Source organism: Ranitomeya imitator, chromosome 2, assembly GCF_032444005.1.
Source record: "Ranitomeya imitator isolate aRanImi1 chromosome 2, aRanImi1.pri, whole genome shotgun sequence".
NCBI lineage: Eukaryota > Metazoa > Chordata > Amphibia > Anura > Dendrobatidae > Ranitomeya > Ranitomeya imitator.
In genome coordinates this window covers 154,189,016-154,213,497 of record NC_091283.1, presented here as the reverse complement: position 1 = coordinate 154,213,497, position 24,482 = coordinate 154,189,016, and positions in this window count along the sequence as shown.

Genomic DNA, 24,482 nt, shown 5'->3' with positions numbered 1-24,482 from the left:
TTTTAACAGGGATATGGTGCCCACACTGCTGTATACTATGTGGGCTGTGTTAGATACCGCATAGCTGCTATATACTACATAGGCAGTGTTATATACTGCGTGGGCTGTGTTATGTACTGCGTGGGCTGTGCTATATATTACGTGGTCACTGTTATATACTGCGTTGGTAGTGTTATATACTACGTGGCTGCTATATACTGCGTGGGCAGTGTTACATACTACGTGGCTGCTATATACTGCGTGGGCTGTTATATACTACGTGGCTGCTATATACTGCATGGTCTGTGTTATATACTACGTCGACTGTGTTATATACTGCGTGGCTGCTATATACTGCGTGGGCTGTGTTATATACTGCGTGGCCACTGTTATATATTGCGTGGCCACTGTTATATAGGGGTGTCCGTTGTAAATGGGGGAAAAGTCTTTAAAGGGATAATGTTCGTGATGCCACCTGCTTAGGGGTCCGCTGGGGTGATGTTATGGCAGCTAGATGGTATACCTTCCCACAGGTGAAGTATGTCCCCAGGGCTTCCTAGAGTGTAGAGGGTGGATGGTGTGAGACGCAGTGAAGAACGCGGACACAAGGGTGCAGTCTGTTATGTTTGCTAATGACAGGTGTTATGAAGGCAATCCAGAAACACAGTGTGCTTAGCGATCAGAGCGCACACAGTGATCTGACAAATACCCAAAAATACAAGAACGAGCTCTGAGACGTGGAAACTCTGTAGACTGCACACCTGATCCTATCCTAAACACAACTAAAAGCGGCTGTGGATTGCGCCTAACAACTACCTAGGCAACTCGGCACAGCCTAAGAAACTAGCTAGCCTGAAGATAGAAAAATAGGCCTGACTTGCCCCAGAGAAATTCCCCAAAGGAAAAGGCAGCCCCCCACATATAATGACTGTGAGTAAGATGAAAAGACAAAACGTAGGGATGAAATAGATTCAGCAAAGTGGGGCCCGATATTCTAGGACAGAGCGAGGACAGTAAAGCGAACTTTGCAGTCTACAAAAAACCCTAAAGCAAAACCACGCAAAGGGGGCAAAAAAAACCCACCGTGCCGAACTAACGGCACGGCGGTACACCCTTTGCGTCTCAGAGCTTCCAGCAAAACAAAAGACAAGCTGGACAGAAAAAAAGCAACAAAAAAGCAAAAAGCACTTAGCTATACAGAGCAGCAGGTCACAGGAACAATCAGGAGAAGCTCAGATCCAACACTGAAACATTGACAAGGAGCAAGGATAGCAGCATCAGGCGGAGTTAAGTAATGAAGCAGTTAACGAGCTCACCAGAACACCTGAGGGAGGAAGCTCAGAAGCTGCAGTACCACTTGTGACCACAGGAGTGAATTCAGCCACAGAATTCACAACAGTACCCCCCCCTTGAGGAGGGGTCACCGAACCCTCACCAGAGCCCCCAGGCCGACCAGGATGAGCCGCATGAAAGGCACGAACAAGATCGGAAGCATGAACATCAGAGGCAAAAACCCAGGAATTATCTTCCTGAGCATAACCCTTCCATTTAACCAGATACTGGAGTTTCCGTCTAGAAACACGAGAATCCAAAATCTTCTCCACAATATACTCCAATTCCCCCTCCACCAAAACCGGGGCAGGAGGCTCAACAGATGGAACCATAGGTGCCACGTATCTCCGCAACAACGACCTATGGAATACATTATGTATGGAAAAGGAGTCTGGGAGGGTCAAACGAAAAGACACAGGATTGAGAACCTCAGAAATCCTATACGGACCAATAAAACGAGGTTTAAATTTAGGAGAGGAAACCTTAATAGGAATATGACGAGAAGATAACCAAACCAGATCCCCAACACGAAGTCGGGGACCCACACGGCGTCTGCGATTAGCGAAAAGTTGAGCTTTCTCCTGGGACAAGATCAAATTGTCCACTACCTGAGTCCAGATCTGCTGCAACCTATCCACCACAGAATCCACACCAGGACAGTCCGAAGACTCAACCTGTCCTGAAGAGAAACGAGGATGGAACCCAGAATTGCAAAAAAATGGAGAAACCAAGGTAGCCGAGCTGGCCCGATTATTAAGGGCGAACTCAGCCAACGGCAAAAAGGACACCCAATCATCCTGGTCTGCAGAAACAAAACATCTCAGATATGTTTCCAAGGTCTGATTGGTTCGTTCGGTCTGGCCATTAGTCTGAGGGTGGAAAGCCGAGGAAAAGGATAGGTCAATGCCCATCCTACCACAAAAGGCTCGCCAAAACCTTGAAACAAACTGGGAACCTCTGTCAGAAACAATATTCTCAGGAATGCCATGCAACCGAACCACATGCTGAAAGAACAAAGGTACCAAATCAGAGGAGGAAGGCAATTTAGCCAAGGGCACCAGATGGACCATTTTAGAAAAGCGATCACAGACCACCCAAATGACTGACATCTTTTGAGAAACGGGAAGGTCAGAAATGAAATCCATCGAAATATGTGTCCAAGGCCTCTTTGGGACCGGCAAGGGCAAAAGCAACCCACTGGCACGAGAACAGCAGGGCTTAGCCCTAGCACAAATCCCACAGGACTGCACAAAAGTACGTACATCCCGTGACAGAGATGGCCACCAGAAGGATCTAGCCACTAACTCTCTGGTACCAAAGATTCCAGGATGACCAGCCAACACCGAACAATGAAGTTCAGAGATAAGTTTATTAGTCCACCTATCAGGGACGAACAGTTTCTCTGCTGGACAACGATCAGGTTTATTCGCCTGAAATTTTTGCAGCACCCGCCGCAAATCAGGGGAGATGGCAGACACAATGACTCCTTCCTTGAGGATACCCGCTGGCTCAGATAAACCCGGAGAGTCGGGCACAAAACTCCTAGACAGAGCATCCGCCTTCACATTTTTAGAGCCCGGAAGGTACGAAATCACAAAGTCGAAGCGGGCAAAAAATAACGACCAACGGGCCTGTCTAGGATTCAAGCGCTTGGCAGACTCGAGATAAGTCAAGTTCTTATGATCAGTCAATACCACCACGCGATGCTTAGCTCCTTCAAGCCAATGACGCCACTCCTCGAATGCCCACTTCATGGCCAGCAACTCTCGATTGCCCACATCATAATTACGCTCAGCGGGCGAAAACTTCCTGGAAAAGAAAGCACATGGTTTCATCACTGAGCAATCAGAACCTCTCTGTGACAAAACCGCCCCTGCTCCAATCTCAGAAGCATCAACCTCGACCTGGAACGGAAGAGAAACATCTGGCTGACACAACACAGGGGCAGAACAAAAACGACGCTTCAACTCCTGAAAAGCTTCCACAGCAGCAGAAGACCAATTAACCAAATCAGCACCCTTCTTGGTCAAATCGGTCAATGGTTTGGCAATGCTAGAAAAATTACAGATGAAGCGACGATAAAAATTAGCAAAGCCCAGGAACTTTTGCAGACTTTTCAGAGATGTCGGCTGAATCCAATCCTGGATGGCTTGGACCTTAACTGGATCCATCTCGATAGTAGAAGGGGTAAAGATGAACCCCAAAAATGAAACTTTCTGCACACCGAAGAGACACTTTGATCCCTTCACAAACAAAGAGCTAGCACGCAGGACCTGAAAAACCATTCTGACCTGCTTCACATGAGACTCCCAATCATCTGAGAAGATCAAAATGTCATCCAAGTAAACAATCAGGAATTTATCCAGATACTCACGGAAGATGTCATGCATAAAAGACTGAAACACAGATGGAGCATTGGCAAGTCCGAACGGCATCACTAGATACTCAAAATGACCCTCGGGCGTATTGAATGCAGTTTTCCATTCATCTCCTTGCCTGATTCTCACCAGATTATACGCACCACGAAGATCTATCTTAGTGAACCAACTAGCCCCCTTAATCCGAGCAAACAAGTCAGATAACAATGGCAAGGGATACTGAAATTTAACAGTGATCTTATTAAGAAGGCGGTAATCAATACACGGTCTCAGCGAACCATCCTTCTTGGCTACAAAGAAGAACCCTGCTCCCAGTGGTGATGACGATGGGCGAATATGTCCCTTCTCCAGGGATTCCTTCACATAACTGCGCATAGCAGCGTGTTCGGGCACGGATAAATTAAATAATCGACCTTTAGGGAATTTACTACCAGGAATCAAATTGATAGCACAATCACAATCCCTATGCGGAGGTAGAGCATCGGACTTGGGCTCGTCAAATACATCCTGATAATCAGACAAGAACTCTGGGACCTCAGAAGGGGTGGATGACGAAATCGACAAAAATGGAACATCACCATGTACCCCCTGACAACCCCAGCTGGATACCGACATGGAATTCCAATCCAATACTGGATTATGGGTTTGTAGCCATGGCAACCCCAACACGACCACATCATGCAGATTATGCAACACCAGAAAGCGAATAACTTCCTGATGTGCAGGAGCCATGCACATGGTCAGCTGGGCCCAGTATTGAGGTTTATTCTTGGCCAAAGGTGTAGCATCAATTCCTCTCAATGGAATAGGACACCGCAAAGGCTCCAAGAAAAACCCACAACGTTTAGCATAATCCAAATCCATCAGATTCAGGGCAGCGCCCGAATCCACAAACGCCATGACAGAAAACGACGACAAAGAGCATATCAAGGTAATGGACAGAAGGAATTTGGACTGTACAGTACCAATGACGGCAGACCTAGCGGACCGCCTAGTGCGCTTAGGACAATCAGAAATAGCATGAGTGGAATCACCACAGTAGAAACACAGACCATTCAGACGTCTGTATTCCTGCCGTTCAACTCTAGTCATAGTCCTATCGCACTGCATAGGCTCAGGTTTAACCTCAGGCAGTACCGCCAAATGGTGCACAGATTTACGCTCGCGCAAGCGTCGACCGATCTGAATGGCCAAAGACAAAGACTCATTCAAACCAGCAGGCATAGGAAATCCCACCATGACATCCTTAAGAGCCTCAGAGAGACCCTTTCTGAACAAAGCTGCCAGCGCAGATTCATTCCACTGAGTGAGTACTGACCATTTCCTAAATTTCTGACAATATACTTCTATATCATCCTGACCCTGGCACAAAGCCAGCAAATTTTTCTCAGCCTGATCCACTGAATTAGGCTCATCGTACAGCAATCCGAGCGCCAGGAAAAACGCATCGACACTACTCAATGCAGGGTCTCCTGGCGCAAGAGAAAATGCCCAGTCTTGAGGGTCGCCGCGCAAAAAAGAAATAATAATCAAAACCTGTTGAATAGGATTACCAGAAGAATGAGGTTTCAAGGCCAGAAATAGCTTACAATTATTTTTGAAACTTAGAAACTTAGTTCTATCTCCAAAAAACAAATCAGGAATAGGAATTCTTGGTTCTAACATAGATTTCTGATCAATAGTATCTTGAATTTTTTGTACATTTATAACGAGATTATCCATTGAAGAGCACAGACCCTGAATATCCATGTCCACACCTGTGTCCAGAATCACCCAAATGTCTAGGGGGAAAAAAAAAAGTGAACACAGAGCAGAAAAAAAAAAAAAAATGATGTCAGAACTTTTTCTTTCCCTCTATTGAGAATCATTAGTTTGGCTCCTTGTACTGTTATGTTTGCTAATGACAGGTGTTATGAAGGCAATCCAGAAACACAGTGTGCTTAGCGATCAGAGCGCACACAGTGATCTGACAAATACCCAAAAATACAAGAACGAGCTCTGAGACGTGGAAACTCTGTAGACTGCACACCTGATCCTATCCTAAACACAACTAAAAGCGGCTGTGGATTGCGCCTAACAACTACCTAGGCAACTCGGCACAGCCTAAGAAACTAGCTAGCCTGAAGATAGAAAAATAGGCCTGACTTGCCCCAGAGAAATTCCCCAAAGGAAAAGGCAGCCCCCCACATATAATGACTGTGAGTAAGATGAAAAGACAAAACGTAGGGATGAAATAGATTCAGCAAAGTGGGGCCCGATATTCTAGGACAGAGCGAGGACAGTAAAGCGAACTTTGCAGTCTACAAAAAACCCTAAAGCAAAACCACGCAAAGGGGGCAAAAAAAAAACCACCGTGCCAAACTAACGGCACGGCGGTACACCCTTTGCGTCTCAGAGCTTCCAGCAAAACAAAAGACAAGCTGGACAGAAAAAAAGCAACAAAAAAGCAAAAAGCACTTAGCTATACAGAGCAGCAGGTCACAGGAACAATCAGGAGAAGCTCAGATCCAACACTGAAACATTGACAAGGAGCAAGGATAGCAGCATCAGGCGGAGTTAAGTAATGAAGCAGTTAACGAGCTCACCAGAACACCTGAGGGAGGAAGCTCAGAAGCTGCAGTACCACTTGTGACCACAGGAGTGAATTCAGCCACAGAATTCACAACAGCAGTCTCTTTACCTTTTTACTGAAGGTTCAGCATCCACAGTCCAGAGCACCAGATCACAGGGCAGGCAGAGTCCTGCCGGTCCGAAGGCAAATCCAGAGTCCCCTTATCCAGGTGGAAATCAGTAGCCTTCCTCTAGCGCCTGAGTGTTGTAGTACCTCCCTGCTGAGCTTCTTGGTAAGGTCCTCACAACTGTTGCAGATTTTCTAGATGTTATGTCTCTTTGTCTCTCTGTCCCCTTGATGGTAAGGATAGGACAAACCCGTATGACTGATGGCCTGAGGCATTTTACAGGGACACTATCACGCCCCGGCCCCCACAGTTGCCACCGTGCCTCCTGGGTATATGGTCGGGCAACTAATATGGAACTAGCTGTCTTGCCGGTCTCTGGAGCCAGGCTTGAAGACGGTGACTCCCTCGATGTTCCGGCTACCGGCTTCTGCGCCTCAGAAAGTAGGCAGCCTTTTACAGGGCAGAACTCCTTCTGGTTTCCTCTCCTTTTTGCTATGACTTTGTTTCTCACTCTCAGCAATGCAATTCCTTTCAATGTCTCTTTCTTAGGATGCTGCCGCATTGGTAAGCAGGCGCAGCTCCGTGGCCTTCTGTCTAGGCCTCTGACAGGATCCCACCCCTGTCAGGGACCCTCCTGTCTGCAGCTGCTAGATGTTCCTCCTTTCCCCTGTCTGTCTGACAGGTGCTGCCTGGGTGAAGCCCAGTCAGCTTCTGCCTAACTTCCTATCCAGACCACCAGTTTTACCTAATTGGGAAGAGTGCCCTACTAAATAGGAGCATAGCTCCCCCTGGTGGACTGTAGTGTGAAGTGTGTTGTGTGGTTTGTGATACCTGGTAAAGTGATCTCCTTTATTGCCTTCAGATGTAACATCACTCCCCCTGGTGGAAGAACGACATTACTGCAATGACCAGGACCCTGGGGCGCTGCAGTATGCCTTTCTGTGAGTGTGCTTATGTGCTGTGATAGGACGTTGGCTATGGCCCCAAGATTTAAATGTATGCCCTTTTTCAGCAGCATTATCACAATAAAGAGGCACTATGGGTCATTATGATAAGGAGGCACACTAGGAGATCATTATCATTATAGTCAAAGTATAGGAGACATTATTATTAAAAGAAAGCATGGGAGGGAGTTACTATAATAAGGGACAGGGTCTTTATTATTATAAGGGGTCTCAAGTGGATTATTATTAAATGAGACACGGGGGATATTATTATGGGTGCTATATAGCTAAAAGGAGGCCTAGGGCCTATGGGAGCATTATTACAACAAGGAAGAACAGAGGGAATATTACTGTCTGGGACACTGGTTATAGCACAACATGGTTTTGTGTAGAGTTGGTAAAATGTAAGAAGGGGGCTCAAAAAGCAGTAAGCCAAAGATGTCTCTGTGGAAGAAGTGGACATAGTGGTCTGGACCAAATGAAATAGATAAATAAAAATGAGAGGCTATGCTCAACAAGCATACCAGTAGTGAGATCATGTACATTATAATATACAGAGTTGGACTGCATAACACTGGTGTAGAACTGATCTTACCATTATTTGGTCACTGTATGGTGGTGATATCAGTCCTAGTACACTGGTTTTGATTAATGGTCAGTATGGTCGTGTTATTACTACTGTATGTTCTGCTAAGATTTGGTTATGGCATGGTGGTATTTGTTATATTGCAATATTATTCTTAGTAGTACATTTTATATAGCTTTATTATTGGTATTGTAGTAAATTTTGATTTCCTCTAGGCAGTATAGTACTAATAATAGAGACCCCCCGACTGAGTAAGGGGAGGGCCAGCATGGGCCGATGTGCTTTCCAATGCTAGGGCTGAATTTCATTCCAAGTCCAGCCCTGATTAACAGTCTGAAGATTTAAGCTGCATTTACACTAAAAAAATTGTTGTTTCATGATTATCTTGAGTGTAAACAGGCTGCCAATCACCTGATAAACAAGAAAAATGCTCGCTCACCTGCTGAAATGATCTTTTGCACAGCGCAGAAGATCATTATTCTTCTCAGAGCATCACCCTGTGTAATCAGGACTCACACTGCTGAGAACTATGGCGGCCCGTGTGCACCGAGCGATCTACTACAGGTCTATTACAGATCGCTCAGCATGTTCACAAGCCATTAAATGACCGCCGATTAGTAAATGTTTCTGATTGGTGGACGTTTAATGCCTTTGGTCCGGCCATGTAAATGGACCCTTCGCAGTCTTTGTCCTGCTGATAATGATATGGAGATGAGAGGACCAGAGATTTGGGGTGAAGTGTTGAGCTGATCTTTGATGATATGTGGTTACACCCTTCTCTAGTTTAGGATTTAATTCCAGGGCAAAAAATGTTGGCGTTTCTACAGAAATGCATTATTTTTGTTTGTAAGCCGTAATGTGTCCACTCTGCCATAATTATATTAGGGAATTGCACATTTAGCAATTCTTTCATGTAGTGTGATTGCAGGAGTCATATTGCCCACTGAAGAATGCCAACCTTCTTCTTATACTAAATAACTTGCCCCAATGCCTGGCTTCCACAGAAACAGACCACACTACTGCTACGGGGTCTTTTACTAAACGTTTTTGCTGCTTCCCTTCATGGCTATTAGTAGAGGGCCCTCAAACTTTGGCCTTAGAGGAGATTTATCACTTAAGAGCTACAGCTCTTTAATCTCACTATTCAATTTATCAGAGGGCCACATCTCATATGTCACCCCCTGTAGCCCCCAGACCTCATGGATGATACTGCGTACAGCTGCCCTATGTTACTGGCTACTGTGCAAATTGGGAGGAAATCCCAGTCTCCATCCCATAGCCCAGGAATCCCGCAACCACTTCCCGACTACTTTCCCAGACTCTTCTAATCTCTTGGCCTCATCAGAAGTGATCCCATCCCAGGTCCAGCTCCTCCGCCTCCTTTTTTATTCAAGCTTTATTGTCTTTTTCTGGAATCTTCCCTGAGCCAAAGGAAAGTTTGTAGATTTCTGGGCCCTGATTCACAGAGAATGAAGTGTATCAAACTGTATCCAATGGACACACATTCATGATACACTGTATCTGCAAAATGTAAAGTGCTGACATTACATTGCCCACATATCTGCTACCCAGCTTTTCACAGGTTCTAAATGACACTAATAGCCCCCATGAAAGTTCTACCTGGAATTTCCATAGACTCCTGTTAACATATAAATCTGCTACATTAGGCACCTTGTGCTCAGCCTTGTTCAGTGTCAGTCTTCAATGTAGATCTGGCATTCTGTTTGTGAATCAGGAGGATCAGGGTAAATATAACTATAGATATGTCCTAAATCAGGGGTGTCAAACTGCATTCCTTGAGGGCTGCTAACAGGTCATATTTTCAGGATTTCCTTGTACTGCACAGGTGATAATTTAATCACCAACTCATTATTTGTGTAGGTGATTAAATTATCACCTGTGCAGTACAAGGAAATCCTGAAAACATGACCTGTTTGCAGCCCTCGAGGAATGCAGTTTGACACCCCTGTCCTAGATCATGGGTGCAGTACAACCAGTTGGCAGCGTAGGTTGTGCTGATGTTATTTTAGGGGCTGACAAAACGCTATCAGAGAGGGTGATGTGAAGAAAGCTCAGTGAGACCATCATATGGGGCTATATTTACAGATTTTTTGGAGTGGTTCCCCTCCCAAATCTTCCTCAAAAACCATTTAAAAAAAACTCTTGGAAATCTCTTCCTATGTATTTCTATAAAAAATCCGCTTTGCTGTACATATAAGGAGGTTCTTTTGGGGTGTTTTTCTTGTAGAGGTTTTGAAAGTGCATGCCACTTAATAGGTTAGCTCGTATCAGCGCATTAAAAATCACTCTGATGTTCATCCCGAAAGTTGGACATGTGGAATCCGTATGGTTTACCCTTTGTCCTGCGAGTGCTAAGCGAGTGTGCGTGTTTTTCTCAACTAGTATCTGGGGTTATCTCCAATCACTAGGCAAGTAAGTTCACACGGTCAGCTGATTAGCTGATGTGAAAACTGCAGTACTGGTGACTGCCGGAGAGTTATCCCTGGTGGTCATCTACAAGCTCTGCTACATCTGGATGTCAGGCTAAGTCAGGCATCCAGATGTAGCAGAGCTGAACTTGTCATGGGACACTCGTTATTTAGGACTACGTCAGAACAGGGAGTATTTGTGTTGGCTTATTATTTTATTTTTATTACAGGAGATTGAGGGCGTCATATGGATTAGGAGTATAAGGCCGTGGCACTGGCACTGTGGAGCGGAGCGTGCGGCCGCATAGCAACACATGGAGCCACACCCTCCGCTCTGGAGTGCCGGCACCAGAGCTTGGATTTCACATGCGAGACACGGATGTGTTTCTCGCATGTGTGATCCCGGCCTAATAAAGATGGGAAACTGTGTTGCGTTTAATTAAAATACTTTATTCTAGCTGTGTCTTTATTTAACCTATAACAACTATAGGATTAGTAATGAACAGTTGTCTTATAGACGCTACTCCATTACTAAGCCGGGATTGATGTCACCGGACACTACACAGGTGACATCTGTTATGATCTGGTGGCCTTGGAGCAGCATGAGACGTACTCTGGAGAAGGTGGCACCTGTACTGACCGCAAACCCTGAACTTAGCAGCGCAACTAGAAGTAGCCGTGGGGGGTACCTAACGCTCCCTAGACCCCTCGACACAGACTAAGAATTAACTACCCCTAAAGAAAGAAACAGGAAACCTATCTTGCCTCAGAGAAAATCCCCAAAGGATACATAGCCCCCCACAAATATTGACTGTAAGAGGAGAGGGAAATAACATACGCAGACATGAAATCAGGATTTAGCATAGGAGGCCATACTAGCTAAAAAGAAAGGATAGAACAGAGAACTATGCGGTCAGTATAAAACACTAGAAAATATCCACCACAGAAAATACAAAACACCACATCTGACTAAAGACATGGAGGGTATATCTGCCTCTCCAGAGACACAGCTAGGCTGCAAAAAATCCTTCACAACAAAGCTGGACAAGACAAAACATGAAAAATGCACAGAACTATAAGGTCCACAGCAGGTGGACAGCAAAAACAAAGCCAGGACTTATCTTTGAAGAAAAGCACAGCGAACAGGAGAGACCAGAAGGGATGTGCATCCTCCAAAAACAATGGACAACTGGCACTGACTAAAGGAACAAGCAAGGCTATATAGCCCAGAGCAAATTGCAAAAAATAGATACACCTGATAAATGATGTGATCCAACTACCGCAGCACTACCACTCATAACCACCGGAGGGAGCCCAAGAGCAGAATTCACAACAGACATCAACCCCACAACTATTACCCCACTTGCCACCGCTGCAGGGCAAGTGGAAAGAGCAAGGCTAAGTGCCGGAATTGGCGCATCTTAGAGATGTGCCATTTCTGGGGAGGCTGAGAGCTGGTGTTTGTAGCCAGGGGGGCATTATTCATGGTCCCTTCCTAGGCTGTTAATGTCAACCCGCAGCTGTCTGCATAGCCTTTGCTGGTTATTAATTATAGGGGGACCCCACGTCATTTTTTGGGGGGTCCCCCTATTTTAATAGCCAGTAAAGGCTAAGTATACAGCTGTGATACTAATAGCCTGGTGTCACGGCGCCTCTACGCGCCGCCGCATCTGCCCCGCTCCTGCTGCCGCGCCTGCCACTCACCTTTCTGTTTGCCGAAATACTTACCCGACCCGGCGCACTCCTGCGGTGTGCGTGCGCCTTCCCGTCTCAAATCCTCCTCTGTCATGATTCCAATGGCAGGGAATCACAAAAGGACAAGCACCAACGAGCTCTACGGTGATGGAACCTGAGCTGACCGCGACCCTAAACCTGAACACACAAATAACAATAGCCGGGGAACGTGCCTACGTTGGTCCTAGACGTCTCGCACCAGCCGAAGATCTAACTTCCCCTATTAGAAGAAACACAGACCTCTCTTGCCTCCAGAGAAATCCCCCACAGAAATAGCAGCCCCCCACATAATAATGACGGTGAAATGAGAGGAAGGCACATACACAGTATGAAAACAGATTCAGCAAAATGAGGCCCGCTAAAACTAGATAGCAGAGGATACAAAAGTAAACTGCGCGGTCAGCAAAAAACCCTTCAAAAAACCATCCTGTAATTACTTGAACTCATGTTCCAACTCATGGAACATGAGGAGCAATTACAGCCCACTAGAGCAACCAGCAGCAAAGAAACAATTATATGCAAGCTGGACAAGACAAAAATAAAGCAAAACGTGGAACAAGAAAATCAAAAACTTAGCTTGTCCTGAAGATTACTGAAGCCAGAAGCTGAGGTAACAAAACACTCTGATAACCTTGATAGCCGGCGGGGAAATGACAAGAAAGCCCGGTTAAATAGGAAACTCCCAAATGCTAATAGAACAGGTGGACACCAGAGACAGCAGAACACAAATCACCCAGTACCATCAGTAACCACCAGAGGGAGCCCAAAAACAGAACTCACAACACTCCTCCAGTCTCGCCGCCGGTCCCTGGCTTCCATCGGATGTGCGTGCGCACTCCTCTCTCCAACTCCTTCTGCGCACGCACACTTCCTTCCTCTGCTCTGAGGTCGCTCCATTCCTCCTCTCTATGATTCTGGAGGATCTCGACCAGGAAGTTCTGCAGCACTCGGTCTATTTACGGTATCTCCTTCCTCTGCTCCTTGCCTGATTGTCCTTTGTCCTCACTTGACCCAGGTCCCTCTGTGCTTTGTTCTCTCCAGTGCGATACTCTGTCCGTCTTGTGTCTACGCCTTATCCTGTCAGTCCTGGGCATCGCCATATCCTGCTTGTTCAGTGTCTCCGCCATATCAAGTCTGTCCGCCATACCCTGTAAATGATAAGAACGTGTGCACAACTGGTAGTGGTGCAAAGGTAGGTTCCCACACCATATAGTACGTAAAGTAAAGACCTTGCACTCAACTTAATGCTCATATGAGATTTTTAATGTAGTACTCAAAACGTTTCGGTCCAACAAACAGGACCTTCATCAGTTACGTACTGTAAATGAACTTGCGGAAAAAAGAGAGACTTTTATGTCTCTGGGCACACAATAGACAGCGTCTGTGATTATTTTGGATACAAACCAGAACCACTGGTAAGTGTTGCCGCAGCGGTATGTGCCGAGATCAGACGCGGTATCCCCCGCTCGTCTCGAGTGCAAGGTCTTTACTTTATGTCCGCCATACCCTGTCCGTCCTGTGTCTTCACCATATCTTATATGTCCTGGGCATTCGCCATATCCTGCTTGTCCAGTGTCTCCGCCATATCCTGCTTGTCCTGTGTTTCCGCCATATCCAGTCTGTCCGCCATATCCTGCCCGTCCTGTGTATCCGCCATACCCTGTCTGTCCTGGGCGTCCACCATAGCCAGTCCACTCTGTGTTTCAGTCACTGTCACTCTGTCCTGTGTCTCTGCCTTAGCCACTTCTGCGTCTTTCCTCTCCTACTTCCTGTTTCCCGGTATCAGCTTCTACGGCAATAGTCTCCCTTGGGCCTGCCCCTAACACTCCCTGTATTGGGGGTGGTCCACCAGGCCAGGTCACCCTTGGGAGGTTCGTTGTTGTGATTCTGTGGGTTCACTTTTAGGAGATCCAAAAGATCTGACACCTGGGAAGCTCCATGGGAATTACCCCCTTCCCAGGCTATAAACATCTGCCCCCCAGTCACTGGCTTTCTCTCTGCTGGTTTGGAAAATTGCGTGGGAGCCCACGCCATTTTTTTTAAATTATTTATTTAGTAAAAAAAAGGAAAGGACTATTACATATTCCTCTCTCTGCTTTCAGGAACTTCCTGTGTGGCCAGTGTCACACTTGCGAGTGTGATGTGAGAAACTCGTGCGAGTCTCTCACATCAACACCCGGCACTGCCGCCGGCACTTGGGACCAGAGTGTGCGGCTGCATGTATTTCTATGCAGCCGCACACGCCGGTCCGAGTGCCGGAGGCACTGCCAGGTGTTGTTGCTAGAGACTCGCATGAGTTTCTCACATCACACTTGCAAGTGTGACACCGGCCTGTCACGTATTTGCGGATGTGACACAACATTCAACATATGTAAATTAGTACACATGCGTAGTAAGCTGCGTTCCCGCAGTTATTACACATGTGACTATGTGACTAATAATTAGATGCGTTTTACCACATCTAATGATAGTCTGTGGGAAATTTACGCTGGGGGGACCGAGTGTTTCCGCATCATAAATAGACATGCTGTGGTCTGGGAAGACACTCCTCATGCCGCCTGCATCTCTGAACACATAGTGGAGATGGGATTTCTTGAAATTTCATCCACTATGCTGTAATATCTGGACGCTGTGAGTTGGACGCTGTGGATGTACACAGCATCCAACCTCCAGCGTTTACTGACCGTGTGCACATAACCTATCTGCAAACAGGAAATCATTTTTTTCATTCCCAGAAGCCAACTTTCAATAAGCTTTATTTCAAGTGAGAAAAAAAAACACATGTAATGAAAAAATGCATCAAAAACGCATATAAAAATCGCATCAAAAACACATATAAAAAACGCATCAAAAATGCAGGTGACCTAACAGTGACCTCAGATGCAGATTTAACCTGCGTCAAATCCTGAGCAAATACTGAGCGAAGGAACAACAGGTACCTCATACCTCCGCAACAACGACCGATGGAACACATTATGAATAGCAAACGATGCCGGGAGATCCAAACGAAACGACACAGGGTTAAGAATTTCCAAGATCCTATAAGGACCGATGAACCGAGGCTTGAACTTAGGAGAAGAGACCTTCATAGGAACAAAACGAGAAGACAACCACACCAAGTCCCCAACACGAAGTCGAGGACCCACGCGGCGACGGCGATTAGCAAACTGCTGAGCCTTCTCCTGGGACAACTTCAAATTGTCCACCACATGACTCCAAATCCGATGCAACCCATCCACCACCATGTCCACTCCAGGACAATCAGAAGGCTCCACCTGACCAGAGGAAAAACGAGGATGAAACCCCGAATTACAAAAGAAAGGAGAAACCAAGGTAGAAGAACTAGCCCGATTATTAAGGGCAAACTCGGCCAGCGGCAAAAAGGTAACCCAGTCATCCTGATCAGCAGAAACAAAACACCTCAAATAAGTTTCCAAGGTCTGATTAGTTCACTCCGTCTGGCCATTCGTCTGAGGGTGGAATGCAGACGAAAAGGACAAATCAATGCCCATCTTAGCACAGAACGTCCGCCAAAATCTAGACACAAACTGGGATCCCCTGTCAGAAACGATGTTCTCCGGAATCCCATGCAAACGAACCACGTTCTGGAAAAACAGAGGGACCAACTCAGAGGAGGAAGGCAACTTAGGCAAGGGTACAAGATGAACCATTTTAGAAAAGCGGTCACACACAACCCAGATGACGGACATTTTTTGAGAGACAGGGAGATCCGAAATAAAGTCCATGGAAATGTGCATCCAACGCCTCTTCGGGATAGGCAAAGGTGACAACAATCCACTGGCTCGAGAACAGCAAGGCTTAGCCCGAGCACAAACCTCACAAGACTGCACAAAAGAACGCACATCCCTCGACAAGGAAGGCCACCAAAAAGACCTGGCCACCAAGTCTCTAGTACCAAATATTCCAGGATGACCTGCCAACGCAGAAGAATGGACCTCGGAGATGACTCTACTGGTCCAACTATCCGGAACAAACAGTCTCTCAGGCGGACAACGATCAGGTTTACCCGCCTGAAACTCCTGCAAAGCACGTCGCAAGTCTGGGAAGACGGCCGACAAAATCACCCCATCCCTAAGGATACCAGTGGGCTCAGAATTTCCAGGGGAGTCAGGCACAAAACTCCTAGAAAGAGCATCCGCCTTCACATTCTTTGAACCTGGCAGGTATGAAACCACAAAATTGATACGAGAGAAAAACAGTGACCAACGAGCCTGTCTAGGATTCAGACGCCTGGTAGCCTCAAGGTAAATCAGATTTTTGTGATCAGTCAAGACCACCACACGATGTCTAGCACCCTCCAGCCAATGACGCCACTCCTCAAATGCCCACTTCATGGCCAAAAGTTCCCGATTACCCACATCATAATTCCGCTCAGCGGGCGAAAACTTCCTAGAAAAGAACGCACATGGCTTCATCACCGAGCAATCGGAGCCTCTCTGCGACAAAACCGCCCCCGCTCCAATCTCGGAAGCATCAACCTCAACCTGGAAAGGAAGCGAAACATCAGGCTGACGCAACACAGGAGCAGAAGAAAACCGGCGTTTAAGTTCCTGAAAGGCCTCCACAGCCGCAGGAGACCAATCAGCAACATCAGCGCCCTTCTTAGTCAAATCCATCAAAGGCTTAACAACACTAGAAAAATTAGTTATAAAACGACGATAGAAATTAGCAAAGCCCAAGAACTTCTGCAGACTCTTAAGAGATGCAGGCTGCGTCCAGTCACAAATAGCCCGAACCTTGACGGGATCCATCTCAATAGTAGAAGGGGAAAAAATATACCCCAAGAAAGAAATCTTCTGGACTCCAAAGAGACACTTTGAGCCCTTTACAAACAAGGAATTAGCCCGCAGGACCTGAAACACCTTCCTGACCTGCTGAACATGAGACTCCCAGTCATCAGAAAAAAACAAAATATCATCCAAATACACAATCATAAATTTATCCAGATATTCACGGAAAATATCGTGCATAAAGGACTGAAAGACTGAAGGAGCATTAGAAAGTCCGAAAGGCATTACCAAATACTCAAAATGGCCCTCAGGCGTATTAAATGCGGTTTTTCACTCATCACCTTGCTTTATTCGTATAAGATTATACGCACCCCGAAGATCAATCTTAGTGAACCATTTAGCCCCCTTAATGCGAGCAAACAAATCAGTCAACAAAGGCAAAGGATACTGATATTTTACGGTAATCTTATTCAAAAGACGATAATCTATACAAGGCCTCAAGGACCCATCTTTTTTGGCCACGAAAAAAAAAACCTGCTCCCAAAGGTGACGAAGATGGACGGATATGTCCCTTTTCCAAGGACTCCTTAACATAATCCCGCATAGCAGTATGCTCTGGCACTGACAGATTGAACAAACGACCTTTAGGAAATTTACTACCAGGAATTAAATCTATAGCACAATCGCAATTCCTGTGAGGAGGAAGCGAACTGAGCTTAGGCTCCTCAAAAACATCCCGATAATCAGACAAAAATACAGGAACCTCAGAAGGAGTAGATGAAGCGATAGAAATCGGAGGTGCATCATCATGAACCCCCTGACATCCCCAGCTTAACACAGACATTGTTTTCCAGTCAAGGACTGGATTATGAGTTTGTAACCATGGCAGACCAAGTACTAGAACATCATGTAAATTATACAATACCAGGAAGCGAATCACCTCCTGATGAACGGGAGTCATACGCATGGTCACTTGTGTCCAGTACTGAGGTTTATTCATAGCCAAAGGTGTAGAGTCAATTCCCTTCAAAGGAATAGGGACTTCCAGAGGCTCAAGACTAAACCCACATCGCTTGGCAAATGACCAATCCATAAGACTCAGGGCAGCGCCTGAATCTACATAGGCATCGACGGAAATGGATGATAATGAGCAAATCAGAGTCACAGACAGAATGAACTTAGACTGTAACGTACTAATGGCAACAGACTTATCAACCTTTTTTGTGCGTTTAGAGCATGCTGATATAACATGAGCTGAATCACCACAATAAAAGCACAACCCATTTTTCCGCCTATAGTTTTGCCGTTCACTTCTAGACTGAACTCTATCACATTGCATTGTCTCAAGTGCCTGTTCAGAAGACACCGCCAAATGGTGCACAGGTTTGCGCTCCCGTAAACGCCGATCAATCTGAATAGCCATAGTCATAGACTCATTCAGACCCGTAGGCGCAGGGAACCCCACCATAACATCTTTAATGGCCTCAGAAAGGCCATCTCTGAACTTTGCAGCCAGGGCGCACTCATTCCACTGAGTAAGCACTGACCATTTCCGAAATTTTTGACAATATATTTCTGCTTCATCTTGCCCCTGAGAGAGAGCTAATAAAGCTTTTTCAGCCTGAATCTCCTGGTTAGGTTCCTCATAGAGCAAACCCAATGCCAGAAAAAACGCATCCACATTAAGCAACGCAGGATCCCCTGGTGCCAATGCAAATGCCCAATTTTGAGGGTCACCCCGCAGGAAAGATATAATAATCTTAACCTGCTGAGCAGGGTCTCCAGAAGAGCGAGATTTCAAAGAAAGGAACAGCTTGCAATTGTTCCTAAAATTCAGAAAACCAGATCTATCTCCAGCAAAGAACTCTGGAATAGGAATTCTAGGTTCAGACATAGGAGCATGTACAACAAAATCTTGTATATTTTGAACCTTAGCAGCAAGATTATTCAAGCTGGAAGCTAAACTCTGGACGTCCATGATAAACAGCTAAGGTCAGAGCCATTCAAGGATTAAGAGGAGGAAAAAAAAAAAAATCAGCCAGGCTGCAATTAAGGCTAGGCAGCAACCTCAGAGGAGAGAAAAAAAAAACTTCCTCAGACTACTTTTCCTCCTACTTCAGCCCAAACATTTGGGCCAGCTATACTGTCATGATTCCAATGGCAGGGAATCACAAAAGGACAAGCACCAACGAGCTCTACGGTGATGGAACCTGAGCTGACCGCGACCCTAAACCTGAACACACAAATAACAATAGCCGGGGAACGTGCCTACGTTGGTCCTAGACGTCTCGCACCAGCCGAAGATCTAACTTCCCCTATTAGAAGAAACACAGACCTCTCTTGCCTCCAGAGAAATCCCCCACAGAAATAGCAGCCCCCCACATAATAATGACGGTGAAATGAGAGGAAGGCACATACACAGTATGAAAACAGATTCAGCAAAATGAGGCCCGCTAAAACTAGATAGCAGAGGATACAAAAGTAAACTGCGCGGTCAGCAAAAAACCCTTCAAAAAACCATCCTGTAATTACTTGAACTCATGTTCCAACTCATGGAACATGAGGAGCAATTACAGCCCACTAGAGCAACCAGCAGCAAAGAAACAATTATATGCAAGCTGGACAAGACAAAAATAAAGCAAAACGTGGAACAAGAAAATCAAAAACTTAGCTTGTCCTGAAGATTACTGAAGCCAGAAGCTGAGGTAACAAAACACTCTGATAACCTTGATAGCCGGCGGGGAAATGACAAGAAAGCCCGGTTAAATAGGAAACTCCCAAATGCTAATAGAACAGGTGGACACCAGAGACAGCAGAACACAAATCACCCAGTACCATCAGTAACCACCAGAGGGAGCCCAAAAACAGAACTCACAACACTCCTCCAGTCTCGCCGCCGGTCCCTGGCTTCCATCGGATGTGCGTGCGCACTCCTCTCTCCAACTCCTTCTGCGCACGCACACTTCCTTCCTCTGCTCTGAGGTCGCTCCATTCCTCCTCTCTATGATTCTGGAGGATCTCGACCAGGAAGTTCTGCAGCACTCGGTCTATTTACGGTATCTCCTTCCTCTGCTCCTTGCCTGATTGTCCTTTGTCCTCACTTGACCCAGGTCCCTCTGTGCTTTGTTCTCTCCAGTGCGATACTCTGTCCGTCTTGTGTCTACGCCTTATCCTGTCAGTCCTGGGCATCGCCATATCCTGCTTGTTCAGTGTCTCCGCCATATCAAGTCTGTCCGCCATACCCTGTAAATGATAAGAACGTGTGCACAACTGGTAGTGGTGCAAAGGTAGGTTCCCACACCATATAGTACGTAAAGTAAAGACCTTGCACTCAACTTAATGCTCATATGAGATTTTTAATGTAGTACTCAAAACGTTTCGGTCCAACAAACAGGACCTTCATCAGTTACGTACTGTAAATGAACTTGCGGAAAAAAGAGAGACTTTTATGTCTCTGGGCACACAATAGACAGCGTCTGTGATTATTTTGGATACAAACCAGAACCACTGGTAAGTGTTGCCGCAGCGGTATGTGCCGAGATCAGACGCGGTATCCCCCGCTCGTCTCGAGTGCAAGGTCTTTACTTTATGTCCGCCATACCCTGTCCGTCCTGTGTCTTCACCATATCTTGTATGTCCTGGGCATTCGCCATATCCTGCTTGTCCAGTGTCTCCGCCATATCCTGCTTGTCCTGTGTTTCCGCCATATCCAGTCTGTCCGCCATATCCTGCCCGTCCTGTGTATCCGCCATACCCTGTCTGTCCTGGGCGTCCACCATAGCCAGTCCACTCTGTGTTTCAGTCACTGTCACTCTGTCCTGTGTCTCTGCCTTAGCCACTTCTGCGTCTTTCCTCTCCTACTTCCTGTTTCCCGGTATCAGCTTCTACGGCAATAGTCTCCCTTGGGCCTGCCCCTAACACTCCCTGTATTGGGGGTGGTCCACCAGGCCAGGTCACCCTTGGGAGGTTCGTTGTTGTGATTCTGTGGGTTCACTTTTAGGAGATCCAAAAGATCTGACACCTGGGAAGCTCCATGGGAATTACCCCCTTCCCAGGCTATAAACATCTGCCCCCCAGTCACTGGCTTTCTCTCTGCTGGTTTGGAAAATTGCGTGGGAGCCCACGCCATTTTTTTTAAATTATTTATTTAGTAAAAAAAAGGAAAGGACTATTACATATTCCTCTCTCTGCTTTCAGGAACTTCCTGTGTGGCCAGTGTCACACTTGCGAGTGTGATGTGAGAAACTCGTGCGAGTCTCTCACATCAACACCCGGCACTGCCGCCGGCACTTGGGACCAGAGTGTGCGGCTGCATGTATTTCTATGCAGCCGCACACGCCGGTCCGAGTGCCGGAGGCACTGCCAGGTGTTGTTGCTAGAGACTCGCATGAGTTTCTCACATCACACTTGCAAGTGTGACACCGGCCTGTCACGTATTTGCGGATGTGACACAACATTCAACATATGTAAATTAGTACACATGCGTAGTAAGCTGCGTTCCCGCAGTTATTACACATGTGACTATGTGACTAATAATTAGATGCGTTTTACCACATCTAATGATAGTCTGTGGGAAATTTACGCTGGGGGGACCGAGTGTTTCCGCATCATAAATAGACATGCTGTGGTCTGGGAAGACACTCCTCATGCCGCCTGCATCTCTGAACACATAGTGGAGATGGGATTTCTTGAAATTTCATCCACTATGCTGTAATATCTGGACGCTGTGAGTTGGACGCTGTGGATGTACACAGCATCCAACCTCCAGCGTTTACTGACCGTGTGCACATAACCTATCTGCAAACAGGAAATCATTTTTTTCATTCCCAGAAGCCAACTTTCAATAAGCTTTATTTCAAGTGAGAAAAAAAAACACATGTAATGAAAAAATGCATCAAAAACGCATATAAAAATCGCATCAAAAACACATATAAAAAACGCATCAAAAATGCAGGTGACCTAACAGTGACCTCAGATGCAGATTTAACCTGCGTCAAATCCTGAGCAAATACTGAGCCAATCCTGACCATAGAAACATACCCTTAGGCCGGCCTCACACTCAGCATATAAAAATACAGTCCGTAATTTACGGCCGTAATACGTAGAAAAGTCCCCAAAATAGTGGTCCGTATCTCATCCGTAGGCAGGGTGTGTCAGCGTATTTTGCGCATGGCATCCTCCGTATGTAATCCGTATGGCATCCGTACTGCGCGATTTTCTCGCAGGCTTGCAAAACCTACATACGGACATGCAATGGATCCATGTTCTCAACAAATCGTAAAAACATATATACTGTCTATATATATATATATATATATATATATATATATATATATATATATATATATTAATATATCATACAGCGCTAGATAGCTTAAAAACCGGTAATTCAAATGCCGGCTTTTCCTATCTCCTTCTCAAACCCGATATGATATGAGACATGGTTTACATACAGTAAACCATCTCATATCCCTTTTTTTTTTTGCATATTCCACACTACTGATGTTAGTAGTGTGTATGTGCAAAATTTGGACGCTCTAGCTATTAATTTAAAGGGTTAAATCGCGGAAAAAATTGGCGTGGGATCCCGCACAATTTTCTCAGCCAGAATGGAAAAGCCAGTGACTATGGGCAGATATTAATAGCCTGGAGAGGGTCCATGGTTATTGCCCCCCCCCCGGCTAAAAACATCTGCCCCCAGCCACCCCAGAAAAGGCACATCTGGAAGATGCGCCTATTCTGGCACTTGGCCACTCTCTTCCCATTCCCGTGTAGCAGTGGGATATGGGGTAATGAAGGGTTAATGTCACCTTGCTATTGTAAGGTGACATTAAGCCAGATTAATAATGGAGAGGCGTCAATTATGACACCTATCCATTATTAATCCAATAGTATGAAATGGTTAATGAAACACACACACATTATTACAAAGTATTTTAATGAAATAAATACACAGGTTTTTGTAATATTTTATTAGACTGGTAATCCACCTGAAGACCCTCGTTCTGTAAAAAAGGTAAAATAAAAAAACAACAATATCCCATACCTTCTGTCGTTCTGTCATGTCCAACGATGTAAATCCATTTGAAGGGGTTAATTAATTTTACAAGCAGGAGCCTGCTAATGCAGCTGTGCTCCTGCCAGTAAAACCCCAGCGAATGAATGGAATGTAGGTCAATGACCTGTAGTTACCTTCAGTTGCGGTGATGCGCCCTCTGCTGGATGTCCTCATATGAACTCAAGCCTGGGAACTTTTCAGAATATTTTCCCACGCTCAAGTTCATATGAGGACATCCAGCAGAGGGCGCATCACCGCAACTGAAGGTAACTACAGGTCATTGACCTACATTCCATTCATTCGCTGGGGTTTTACTGGCAGGAGCACAGCTGCATTATCAGAGCTTCTGCTTGTAAAATTAGTTAACCCCTTCAGATGGATTTACATCATTGGATGTGACAGAACGACGGAAGGTATGGGATATTGTTTTTTTTTAATTTTACCTCTTTTACAGAACGAGGGTCTTCAGGTGGATTACCAGGATAATAAAATATTACAAAAACCTGTGCCTTTATTTCATTAAAATACTTTGTAATATTGTGTGTTTGTTTTTTAACCATTTCATACTATTGGATTAATAATGGATAGGTGTCATAATTGACGCCTCTCCATTATTAATCTGGTTTAATGTCACCTTACAATAGCAAGGTGACATTAACCCATCATTACCCCATATCCCACTGCTACACAGGAATGGGAAGAGAGTGGCCAAGTGCCAGAATAAGCGCATCTTCCAGATGTGCCTTTTCTGGGGTGGCTGGGGGCAGATGTTTTTAGCCGGGGGGGGGGGGAGGGCAATAACCATGGACCCTCTCCAGGCTATTAATATCTGCCCTCAGTCACTGGCTTTACCATTCTGGCTGAGAAAATTGCGCGGGAGCCCACACCAATTTTTTCCGCGATTTAACCCTTTAAATTAATAGCTAGAGCGCCCAAATTTTGCACATACACACTACTAACATTAGTAGTGTGGAATATGCAAAAAAAAGGGATATGAGATGGTTTACTGTATGTAAACCATGTCTCATATCATGTCCGGTTTGAGAAGGAGATAGCAAAAGCCGGCAATTGAATTACCGGCTTTTAAGCTATCTAGCGCTGTATGAAATATTAATATATATACATATATGTGTCTCACTGACATATATATACACCGCATTAAATTGCTGGCTTTTCTATAGAACACCGCTGCGTATTTCTCGCAAGTCACACTGTGGTCCGTGTGTAATCCATATTTTTCTGGCCCCCATAGACTTTCATTGGCGTATTTTTTGCGCAATACGGTGACAAACGCAGCATGCTGCGATTTTCTACGGCCGTAGAAGACCGTATAATACGGATCAGTAAAATACGGCTGATAGGAGCCGGGGCATAGAGAAGCATTGTACCGTATGCAATCCATATTTTCAGCACCTCTCTTACGTCCGTAAAACACGCTAGTGTGAGGCCGGCCTTATTCTGAGGGTTCTGGCTGTAAACTTTGTGTGCTTGGCTTATGCAATTTGTAGATTCCTTTGAGATATGTGAGTACAAAATTGGACAACATATGGATTGTCCTTGTGCCATCCATTTTTTTCTCTCGCATCCATTGACTTGCATTGGTGAGTCTCAAC